The sequence below is a fragment of the Sapajus apella genome, unplaced genomic scaffold (genome assembly GCF_009761245.1).
Source record: "Sapajus apella isolate SASKATOON/1434 unplaced genomic scaffold, GSC_monkey_1.0 scaffold16, whole genome shotgun sequence".
NCBI lineage: Eukaryota > Metazoa > Chordata > Mammalia > Primates > Cebidae > Sapajus > Sapajus apella.
In genome coordinates this window covers 24,024,047-24,037,081 of record NW_022436956.1, presented here as the reverse complement: position 1 = coordinate 24,037,081, position 13,035 = coordinate 24,024,047, and the positions used below count along the sequence as shown (strand labels likewise).

Sequence of the window (13,035 nt, the reverse complement as noted above, 5' to 3'; positions counted from 1 at the left end):
TAATCTCACACCACTTGCCACTGGGGAAGATGGCTTTAATTGTCTAAAATTAATGCTCCTATAACCATTTGGAAGCACAGGGCTTTCTTGTTCCACAAAAGACCAAATGAATCCTAGAACATTGAGTTGGAAAGAGCTTAAAGATCAGACTTTTCAATTCCTTCATTTCATAGATGGAGAAAAGATGACCCACATACATTAAGGCTTTGCCTGGCATCACACAGCTCCTTTCAATTGAAGAAAGGACAGTTGACTCATGTTTCGATCACATCTTCTGAAACCAAGTTAAGCCCTTTTACACTTTCTCAGACTGCTTTTGAAGTAGATTAATACTATTATGTTGTAGTCACTTGGCTGTAAGATAACCAAAAACTTGAACTTAAGGCATGCACAAATATCCATCATTCAGATGAACGTTGGAGACTGTGATTCATAACAGAAAAGCTGCAGAGAGCCTTATTTATTTTTATTTTTCTTTCTTTTTTTTTTTTAAGATGGGGTTTCACCATGTTGGCCAGGCTGGTCTTGAACTCCTGACCTCAGGTGATCCACCCACCTCAGTCTCCCAAAGTGCTAGGATTACAGGCATGAGCCACCATGCCCAGCCGAGCCTTATTTATTAAAAACATCAACTGATGTATTAAATATCACAGCACACTAACTTAGGAACTCATGTTTGATATTTGAAGGAAAAAAAAACCCTACAAGATGAAGAACTCAACAGCTGCTTTCTGAAGAGAGATAAAGAGCCTTATCATCTGAAGAGATCCCCAATCTAAGACTTCCAATGGAACATCAATGATACTGGTTCTTAAAATGGCATCAGATTCATTAAAACATATACAAATGACTTGTTATATTAGTCTTTTAAGAATACTCAGAGCCTCAATAGTCTTTCCTCACAATGCTTATAATTTGCAGTTACTAAAGATTTTAAAATCCATTTAAATAAACCCTATAGTAAATAACTATAAAAAGTAGAATGAAGAGATATGTTCATCACCTTGCTCTTTTCTGACTGTGGATGCCACCAGGGAAGCGTCTTTAAAGTCTCTCTTCTCCCTGCATCGTGTCTAAGTCAGGGTCTCCTAAAGAGCCCAAACAGCTGAGGAAGCTCTTCATTGGAGGGTTGAGCTTTGAAACAACTGATGAGAGCCTGGGGAGCCATTCTGTGCAATGAGAAACACTCACGGACTGTGTGGTAATGAGAGATCCAAACACCAAGCATTCTAGAGGCTTTGGATTTGTCACCTATGCCACTATGGAGGAGGTGGATGCAGCCATGAATGCAAGGCCACACAAGGTGGATGGAAGAGTTGTGGAACCAAAGACAGCTGTCTTAAGAGGTTTTCAAAGACCAGGTGCTCACTTAACCCTGAAAATGGTATTTGTTGGTGGCATTAAAGAAGACACTGAAGAAAATCACCTAAGAGATTATTTTGAACAGTATGGAAAAACTGAAGTGATTGAAATCATGACTGACCAAAGCAGTGGCAAGAAAAGGGGCTTTTCCTTTATAACCTTTGACCACCATGACGTAGTAAATAAGATTGTCATTAAGAAATATGATACTGTGAATGGCCACAATTGTGAAGTTAGGAAAGCCCCGTCAAAGCAAGAGATGGTTTGTGCTTCATCCAGCCAAAGAGTGGTTCTGGAAACTGGTGGTGGTTGTGGAGGTGGTTTAGGTGGGAATGACAACTTTGATAATGGAGGAAACTTCAGTGGTTGTGGTGGCTTTGGTGGCAGCCATGGCAGTGGTGGATTTGGTGGCAGTAGAGATAACTATAATGGATTTGGTAATGACGGAAGCAGTTTTAGAGATGGTGGAAGCTACAATGATTTTGACAATTAAAACAATCAGTCTTCAAATTTTGGACCCACAGAGGGAGGAAATTTTGGAGGCAGAAGTTCTGGCCCCAAAAGTGCTAGAGGCCAATACTTTGCCAAACCATGAAACCAAGGTAGCTATGGTGGTTCCAGTAGCAGCAGTAGCTATGGCAGTGGCAGAAGATTTTAATTAGGAAACAAAGCTTAGCAGGAGAGGAGAGCCAGAGAAGTGACAGGGAAGCTACAGGTCACAACAGATTTGTGAGCTCAGCCAAGCACAGTGGTGGCAGGGCCTAACTTCTACAAAGAAGACATATTTCAGACAAATACTCATGTGTATGGGCAAAAAACTTGAGGACTGTAATTGTGACTAATTGTATAATGGGTTATTTTAGTTTCTGTTCTGTGGAAAGTGTAAAGCATTCCAACAAAGGGTTTTAATGTAGATTTTTTTTTTTTTGCATCCATGCTGTTGATTGCTAAATGTAAAAGTCTAATAATGATGCTAAATAGAATAAATGTCTTTAAAATAAAAATAGAATGAGGAAATGGGAAGAGTACTGGACCTTTTTTTTTGAGCCAAAGAACCTGGGTTTAAATGTCAGCTCTGCCATTTATTTGCTTTCTGAGATTAAACAAGTTTCTCAACCTCTCTGATCCATGGTTAACTGATATGTAAAGTGACAAATGGTAATCACTACCTTAGAGAATTAAGAAATATAATCCATGGGGAAGGTCTTAGTAAACTGTAATAAATAATACAAATCTCTTTATAGCTTTTATACAAAATCCTGTGATTCAATCATTCAATAACACAAACATCCATTCAATAAACATATGGATCACCTACTCAATAAATGAATGACACTGTTTTTGATACTGTGGACCATCCCAAGATACAAAAAATCTAGTTTTGGCCGTTCAGGAACTAAAGGAGGTATTTTTTCCTAATATATGTAAATAGTTATGAATCCATATATAATAATGTCCATAGAATTAGTACAGAAAAAAAGGTAAGCCTACAGGGCTGGGATAGATCAATATGACTAGAGTGATAAGAAAAGGCTTCTTAAAGAAGACATCATTGGGCCAGTTTTTAAGGATGGGCAGAATTTCTAAAGGAAGAGGGTGGCATTCAAAGTGGCAGAAAAAGATTAGCAAGGGCTTAGAAATGGAAGCACACCTTCTATCATCCCCTGGATCCTTATTTGTTTCCTATGTGAGCACCTGGTTTTTCATAGTGTCATTTTGTTTACCAGTGTCTCCCTTGAAAGTCCAATGTTTCAGCCATTCTTGCCTGACTATAAAGGAATATCTGAAATTAAATAATTTATAAAGAAAAGAGATTGAATTGACTCACAGTTCTGCAGGCAGTACAATTATGGTGCTGGCATCTGATCAGCTTCTGAAGAGGCCTAAGGGAGTTTTTACTCATGAGAGAAGATGAAGTAGGAGTAGGAATGTCACATGGCCAGAGCAGGAGCAAGAGTGGGGAGGGAGGTGTGACACAGTTTTAAACGACCCAGTCTTGCATGAACTCACTCATCATCAAGGAGATGTAATTAAACCATTCATGAGATATCTGCCTCCATGATCCAAACACCTCCCTTTAGGCCCCACCTCCAACACTGGGGATTATATTTCAACATGAGATTTGGTGGGGACACAGAAGCAAACCATATCATTCTGCCCCTGGCCCCCCAAGTCCCATGCCCTTCTCACATTGCAAAATATAATCATATCCTGCCAATCGTTCCCCAAAAGTCACAGTTTGTTTCATCATCTTTCAAAAGTCCAGAGTCCAAAGTCTGAAACAACACAAGTCCCTTATACTTATGAACCTATAAAATTAAAAAACATATATTTACTTCTAAGACACAGTGCAAGTACAGACATTGGGTATATACTCCTATTCCAAAAGAGAGAAATTGGCCAAAACAAAGGGACTACAGGCTACATGCAAGTCTGGTATCCATTAAATCTTTAAGCTTCATTAAATCTTTAAGTCATTAAATCTTGAAGCTCCAAAATAATCTCCTTTGATTCCATGTCCCATATGCAGGACACACTGTAGCAAAGATGGGTTCCCAAGGCCTTGGCCAGTTCTACTCCTGTGGATTTCCAGGGTTCAGCCCCCATAGCTGCTCTTATTAGTTGAAGTTGAGGGCCTACAGCTTTTCTAGACTCAAGATGTAAAGCTGCCAGTAGATCTACTATCCTGGGGTCTGGAGGGCAGTGGCCCAGTGGGCCTCGTAGGGCCTCCAACCCCACGTTTCCCCTCAACACTGCCCTAGTAGAAGTCCTCTGTGAGGGCTCACCCCTACAGCAGGCTTCTGCCTGGCACCCACGCTCTATCATACATCCTCTGAAGTCTACAGAGAGACTGCCAAGCCTCCTTCACTCTTGTATTCTGCATGCCCACAGGCTTAACACCACATGGAACTCTCCAAGGCTTATGGCTTGCACCCTCTGAAGCAGCAGCCGGAGCTATATCTGCAGCCCTTTGAGCCATGGCTGGAGCTGAAACAGCAGGGATGTGGGAGCAGTTTCCCAAGACTGCACAGGAAAACGGGGCCTTGGGCCTGGCCCGTGAAACCATTCAGCCCTCCTAGGCTTCTGTGCCTGTGATGGGAGGAGCTACCTCAGAGATCTCTGAAATGCCTTTCAGGCCTTTTTCCCATTGTCTTTGCTGTCAGCACCTGGCACTTTTTTACCCATGCAAATATCTCTAGTAAGTGATTACTCCCCAGCATGCTTAGAGTCTTCCTCTGCAAATGGGCTTTTCTTTTCTACCACATGGCCAGGCTGCAAATTTTCAAAACTTTAAGTCCTGTTTTCCCTTTAAATATAAATTCCAACTGCGTCTGAGTACAGGATGTTAGAAGCAGCCAGACCACATCTTGAATGTTTCACTGCCTAGATACTTCCTCCACAAGATATCCTGGGTTGTCACTCTTAATGTCAAACTTCCACAGAGCCCTAGAGCATGGACACAATACAACCATCAAATTCTTTGCTACAGAATAACAAGGGTAACCTTTCTCCAGTTTCCAATCAGTTTCTCATTTCTATCTGGGACCTCAGCAGCCTAGACTTCACTTGCGCATATCACTCCCAGCATTATGGTCACAACAATTTAAGCAGACTCTAAGAAGTTTCAGACTCTCACTCATCTTCCTGCCTTCTTCTGAGTCCTTCAGACTCTTCCACATTCTGCCTATTGCCCAGTTCCAAAGCTGCTTCTACATTTCCAGGTATATGTATAACAATGTCCCACTCCTCAATACCAATTTTCTGTATTAGGCCATTCTTGTATTGCTATAAAGCAATACTTGAGAGTGAGTAATATATAGAAAAAAGAGATTTAATTGGTTCATGTTTTTACAAATTATACAAGCATAGCACTGGCATCTGCTTGGCTCCTAGGGAGGCCTAAGTGAGCTTTTATTCACGGCAAGGCAAAGCAAGAGCAGGCATATCACATGGCCAGAGCAGAAGCAAGAGAGCGAGGAGGGAGGTGCCACACACTTTCAAACATCCCAATCTGTCATAAACTCAGTCACTACCAAGGGGATGGCATTAGGCCATTCATGAGGGATCAGCCACCATGATCCAAACACCTCCCACTAGGCCCCACCTCCAACACTGGGAATTATATTTCAACATGAGATTTTGCAGGGACACAGATCCAAACCATTATCACCCACTAACCCCAGTTAGAATATGAGATCTTTGAGTGCCAGAATTATGTCTCATAAAGGCTAAGGCAGTTCTGGGTCCACAGTGAGGGTTCAGTAAAGGAGCTGCTGACATATTTTTAAGGAAGGCTCCATGTGTGCTTTCTGAATGAAAGGATAGGGAATAGAAAAATATCTGCACAGAAAAGTGCTTTAAATTAATGAGACTAATGGTATATATAAATCAGTACATTTTCCCATAAACTTGACCATTTTTCCCATAATCACTATGTTGTGTGCTTTGCAAAGCAATAGAATTATTACTTTAATTTGGGAAGAACACACACACACACACACAAACACACACACAGGAGAGAGTGAGACTTAATCTCAAAAGCTGATGTGTGACTTGTGTTTTGGATGTCAATAATAATAAAACAAATAAAGCTGGGAAATGAACCTTTGCTGGAGATTTTAAAGATTTTTTCTTTTCCATAAAGAACTTTTTAACCTGAATTTACACCCATCCAAAGCAACAAGCCCAATGACAATTTTATACATTTTGAAGACTATGGCAGTCTTTATCTTGATTTTGGCTCTTCTTTTTATAACTATATTCTATTATTATCAGAGATGTATTTGATCTATTCTCTGTCCTTCATATGAGATAGTTAAGAGTGACTCCTAAATATTAAATCCAGAATACATGGTTTGAATTAGAAGCTATAGGACGATTCATCTCCAATATGTTATTTGTAGGAAAAATATTCCATGATACCCTATGTGCAAATTATTAACAAATGCATTTCCAGTGAGTCTTTTTTTCTCACTCTTTGGTCTGTGAAACAGCAGGAAAAAAATATTGCCAATTTAAATATTTGTATAACTTTATTTTTATTGCCTTTGAGATAAATCTCAGAGTACAAGTTTTTGAGAAGACCTCCAGCAATAAAGAGCTATGTATATTACATATACTAACAATTATTTTTTGGTTGACTTTGGGAAAAAGAAGATAAAATTCATCTATCATAGAGAGTTGATATTGATATTTTTGTAAAGAAAGAAATTCCAAGCAATCATTCAATATTATTCTCAGGAAGTTTTCTGGCTTGAGGGTTTAAAAAATATTTTTATTTATATAAAAGTACCGTGTAAGATCAATTTTGTTTCCTTTTCATTAAATAGCAGTAGGCAGTTTGTCTGCATTGCGTTTGAGAGATACCTGTCTTCTTGCCTTTGGCAACTAAAGAAGTTAGCAATAGATAGGAAATAAGACATCTTTTATAGTTATATTATATATTGGATTCTAGAAAAAGTTGCTCTTGAAAATGGTTCCAAATTAATTTTTGACTTTTCTAAAACCAATTTTCGGTGTCTAAGCAAAGTGGAAGACTGAAAAATTATTCAGCAATTTGAATTCTAAGTGGCTTATTTGGATAATTCAAGGAGAAAACATTTTATTTAATCATTCCTTCATCCATTTATTCAACAAATATTTTCTGAAGCTCTCTGGTTCCAGGCATATATCCAGCCCTGGAGATTCAGTGATGAACAAGATAGGTACAGCCCTGCCTACTGGAAGTTAAATAATCTTCTTAGGACTCCTGCTCTTCCCAGTCATAAGAAAGAATAAGAAAATCAGAATAAGAATTCATAGAATAAGAAAATCATATTCTGTTCAAGGATAAAGAAAATACAGCCAAGAAATTCAGCCAAAAATAATAATATTAATAATAACAATTCTGTAAGGAGCCCTTGTGCTGTGTGCATCATAAAATCACTTCCATAATTACATCAGCCAAAAGAACACTTGCCCAAAAGCTTATTGCTTCTAAATCAGGAGTTTTATAAGAACAATAAAACTGATTATTAAACCATTGTATCATATTATGTACATTTGCCAGGGTAAGTTTAAGTTTTTCAAGGATAGTTTTTAGAATATTTTCTTATATACAAAATCCCTCCTTTTTGGGCAGCTCCCTGCAGGGAAAGGCAGAGGACGCTGAATAGAGGATCTAGCCTGCTTTTCTCCTATTGATAATATACATAACTTAAAGAAGACTGCTGTACAGAGCAAGATTTAGGGAACCTATGGGACATGTGTCTCTTCTATCACTAAATTTTAGTTTGTGATAAAATGTAACCCTATTCAATTCAACCCTGGCCTTCCCTACTTCAGTGGCCTTATGTTTCCTTTATAAGGTAAAATATCCTGTTTTGTACACACCGTCTGGTGACTGGGATTAAGAGTTGCCACTCCTACTCTCTGACTTCTCAAACAAAAGACCCTTAATAGTAACAGCTAATCCTGGAAAGGTCCTAATCATGGTTTCCTCCACCCTGATAACTAGCCTGTGTTTTTCCACTTCCATCATCAGAAATATAAAAATAAAATTTCCATATGCCTTGAAGGCTTCATTTAGAAAATGAAATTAATGCTGATTCCTACTCAACGTGCACAGCTCTCCTGAACATAATATGAACTAATAACTAGAGAATTCTAGTTATTATTTAAGTGCTTAGAATAAACAATTGGCTAACATGAGGCTTACAATTCTCCAGTACTTTTTTTTCAGGGATATTTGATGTGCAGTGGCTGGAATATACTAAATGCATATAACTATATTTTAAATAGTACTATCAACATTGGGTTTTTCTATTACGGCATTAACACTATAAGATAGCAAATGTAATTGTCGTAGCATGTTACATAGATAGGAGTGGATGAGGAAAAACATTTAGTTAACATACTTCTCATATCAGTGATATGTAACTTCTGATTTCAGTGATACATAAGTATAATATCACACCCATTATAAAATCAGATTTTGTTGAGCAATGCTGATTTGAAATAAAAACAGGATGACATTTAAGTCAAGCTGGACAAATCTAGTTTTGATCAATTTTGTCTTAAGAAAAATTGTTTATATAAAAGAAAGATTTATAGGCCTTAACTGTTGGCTCTTTTGTTTTAAATAGTAATTATAATAAAAATCATATAATATGTGTAATAGCAGCTAACATCTATGAACAGAAAATCAGAAAATATGGAACTCATTTCTATACATGGTATCATTTAATCATTACAGCACCCCTATTGAAAATAAAATACTATCGATTATCTTAATTCTACATACAAGAAACCTGAGGTGCAGATAAAGTAATTTGCCCAGTTATGTGGTAAGTAAGTAATGGATTCAGGACTCAAACCCAGGCAGTCTATTTTCATTATGTAAAAGGACTAACCCCTAGAAGAACAAAAAATCTGGAACTACTTTGGTATTTATTGTAATTGAAATAAGCAAGGTAAAAACTAAATTTAAAAGCTTATGATCCCTGGACATAGGGAAGAAATGAAATGCAGCATTCCTCCAACAACATTTATTGAATATGGATTCTTCATCAGAGAGACTCAAAATAGTTCTTTGTTTAAATAGGCTTATGAAATACAAGATTAAGCGAAGTGAAAGACTGCTTCTTGCTAGAACATATCTTGGGGTCTTAATATACTGATATGCACTATGAGTCTATGACATGGAGATGTAAAAAGAAAAATGGATTTAATCAAGAGCATTTTTCTTGTATGGGGCATGTTTGAGGACGCAAGCTAAAGTTTTTTCAAAACAACTTTGGAAAAGCTCATCTAAGGAACAAAACTGGAATACAAGATGGGTGAAGGAAAGGGCAGCAGAGGCCAAATAGAGAGCTTATCTGGAGGGTCAGTGAACAGGTTTGCTCACAGTCAGAGTACATGTGGACTATGTAACCTTATAACAGGTGTCACTGAAATAAATTACAATATAATACAATGTAATAGTAACACAGAAATTTCTCCAGGGATCCAGAAGGTCTAGGAATCATTCTTTTGGCAGTTTCTTTCCCAAGTGGAGAAAGTGAATATGTTTGCCCCACTTGAGATTGATGGTGGCTGGAGCCCAGCTGACAATCTGAAAGCAGCCACTGCAGAAGCCTAGGCCACCGATCAGTAGGCTAATAGAGCTTGCCATTTTGGAGAATCCTTGGAACCAATATCAGAGAAGAAGAGGGCCTAGAGGATACCAAATAGCAATTGTGCTGGTCATTTCTAGTGGATATGCAACTGGGATGACAAAGGCCCTGTATGTGAGTACGTGCATGATTTCTCTAACAATTTCCTGAACTAGTTGAGAAGAATTTGGATATAGCTGGAGTCTCCTCAGTTCTTCAGGCAGAAACTGAGCCATAAAAATAGCACACTATGCTGGCACATAGCATATTATTATGCCCATTTTACAGTTTGAAAAACTAAGACACAGATAGTTCAGTTTATCTTGACCTTCTGTACAAGGTCAAAGAACTAGAAAGCCAGGAGAAATAGCATTCAAATGAAGTTTTAAATACCATGGAGCTTTCTTTTCGCTGGAAAAAGTTTAATGAATTCCAAAATATATTTGCGATTAAAATATAATTTGGCACATCAGTAATAAAAGGAAACGTCCAAAGACTTAACAACAACAAAAAAGAGTGTCAACAAAAGATCTAGTTTACATATCAAACTTCCTAGTATAATTACCAGTCCAATATCCAGTATCCAGTCTAGAATAAGATTAACATTTAGTATCAGGGTTAAGGCTAAAGCTTCCATTTTTAATGAAGATTAAAACAAAAATTTCTGATAATACCACTTCCATTAAATGTTTAACCAGAAACCTTAGGTAATGGGATAAAACAAGAAAAGTAAATAAAAAGCAGTAATATATAATTCTTATTGGAATGGAAACAGGCAAGCTATCATTCTATACATATAATGTAATTTTCACAATGTACCTTTTATAAGCCCTACACCTTCTGCTTAAGCCCTCCCGTGATTTCTCATCCATCTCAAGCCAAACTTTTTATCCTGGATCAAGGTCAAAGTAGTGTTGTTACAGCCTCCCTCTCTCTCTTCTAGATATAATTTGCTAAGAAACAAACTATCCCCAAAATTTAGTGGCTTAAAACAACAACCAGTGAATTGTATCTCATGATTTTGTCTATGCTAGGACTTTGGGCAAGGCTCAGCTAGTTGGTTCTTCTGTCTCAGGTGGCATTTACTGGAGTCACGTGGCAGTATCAAGCTTGTAGCTAATCTGGTCCAAGACAATATCCTTCACTTGTCTGGCACCTTGACAGGGGCAGCTGAAAGGATGAGCTCAGCTGAGGCCCTCTCTTCTTCATGTGTTCTCAGGGCCTGTCTATATGGCCCTGCAGCAGGTTGTCAGCCTTCTTACATATCAGTTTAGGGTCACAGAGGACAAAGATAAAAGCTGCCAGTCTTCTTAAAGACTAGGATTAGGACAGGTACCACATCATTTCTGCCATGTGGTAGTGGTCACAACAGTCAGAGGCCAGCCCAGATTCAAGAAGAGGGGAAACAGGACCACATGTCTATGTGAGGCATCTTTAAGAATGGGTGCCCATCTTTTATCTACCACATTCTCCAGCCTTTTCTTACACTAATCTCCCCTCACTCACCACATGGGCTTTCTTTTTGTTCAATAGGCCAAGATTATTCCTCTTCCAGAACTTTGTGTGTGCCAGGAATGTGCTTATCCTGGCTGGCTTGTTTGTATGATTAAGCTCCCAGCTTAATGCAACCTCTTCATAGTAGCCTCCTCCTCACCATATTGTGAAGGCCTTCCCTAGTTACACAACCTAACCCCCTAATTTATTTCTATAGCATTATTACCATCACTGCCAGACAATCTCTCTGGTTTTTTGTTCGTTTGTTTGTTTTTCATAGCTCCTCCAACCAGAATGTAATAGCAGGAGAGCAAGGACCCTGCCTATCTTGCTCACTTCCTCATTCTCAGCACTTAGAACCAGGCCTGGCACAAAATCGGTCCTTAGTAAACATTTGTCAAGTGAAAATATGAAGTGGTGGACTGAGATTCAAAACTAGATGTGACTGACTCCAGAGCCAAAACTAAACTGTCCTTGTAACCCTTTGTATTCTAGGCAGATGTGGTCAACCTGGAACCTAGGGCAAAGATATTATACAAAGAAAGCAACTCATAGCACCACTGAGAAGGAATTAACTAGTATGGAAGCTGTAGCCAGGCCAATCTATATAGAAAATTCAAAGACAATGTTCCATTCTAGCAAAGTCCAACATTTCTTTGCCTGACTTCGTTTCAGCCATTGTTGTTTTGACTCTTGGTAATGAAAGATCTCCAAGGTGTGGTGTTGCCTCAAGGATATATGCAGCTCTGGTCTTGTTTCTGGTTAACTCTCTCTGACACTCAGTTTTGCTGGGGCCACACCAGTGAGTGTTGCCTCGTCCAATCTGGAATTGGGCCACAGCCATGTTTGTACTGAGGCATTAGGGAAACATGGTTTATAAATGCTTGTTTCCTCTGAGTCACTGCAGGCACTTGTTCCTTCAGGACAAACTTTCTGTTTGGTTTTATAACTGGGGAAGGAGCGGGTGGGAGCCAAGACTAACTGTTCAGGTTTGAAAGGAAAAGGGAAGTAAGAAAATTTAAATAGATTTTTTTCTATATTAGTGACAGCGACAAAGAAACCCTTATCTGGGTCTCAGATGCATGCACAGAGTTTCATCTTTATTTGTTTATTTGCCTTAATAAGAAAAGAAAAAGTTCACAGTAATTTTTTCCCCTCAAGTTTCCATTAAAATGCTGGAAATGTGGCAACAGTTTTACAAAAACAGTTCAAGAACAATTAAAACACATATAACCATTTTCAAAGTTTATATTAAATGTTCTTTATTAAATAAAAAGGAATTTTGCTTCTAATTTCCAGGCATTGTTGACTCTATTTTCTCAATGACCGCCTATTAGCTTTTATCATTACTGTAACTTAGTTCTGTGAATTATATTTTCCAGATAAAAAAATTTAACTCTTTATTTTCAGCCTTTTAAATATATCGTGACTAACTGCCAGTCTTCTCATCTGTGTAATTTGGCTGATAATAACATTCTTGCTCATAATGACTCATAAAGTTATTATGAAATGCAAGTATAATTAAATCATAGATACAAAAGTATGATTCCAAATTCATTCATTAACAAATTGGCTTTGCGTAAATTATCATCACAATCATCTAGCTCAAACATTTAAGGAGCATCAGTTAGGTGTAGGGTCCAGTGTCCAGCATTGGGAACATAAGAGGTACCAGCCAATCCCTGATCTCAAGGGGATTTCAACTCAGTACGGAACTAAATATGAGCTCTCTGAGCCATGGGTTCATCATCAACTAGAGGAAAATGCTTAATTTTTTGCCTGGTATAGAGTTCAAATACCACAGATAAGTTCATTTTACTTTTATTTATTCCCAGGGTACATGTGCAGGATGAGCAGGTTTGTTGCATAGGTAAACATGTGCAGTAGTGGTTTGCTGCACCTATCAACCCATCACCTATGTATTAAGCCTGGCATGCATTAGCTATTTAACCTGATACTCTCCCTGCTCCCCACCCTCCCCTGACAGGCCCCAGTATGTGTTGTTCCCTCCCCATTTCCATGTGTTTTCATTGTGCAACTCCCACTT

At 38.2% G+C, this 13,035-nt stretch overlaps 1 pseudogene; it reads left to right on the top strand.

Moving 5' to 3' along the window:
• The first annotated feature begins 1,058 nt into the window (after nt 1–1,058).
• On the top strand, nt 1,059–2,335 carry LOC116555984 (annotated as a pseudogene).
• The last annotated feature ends 10,700 nt before the right edge of the window (nt 2,336–13,035 follow it).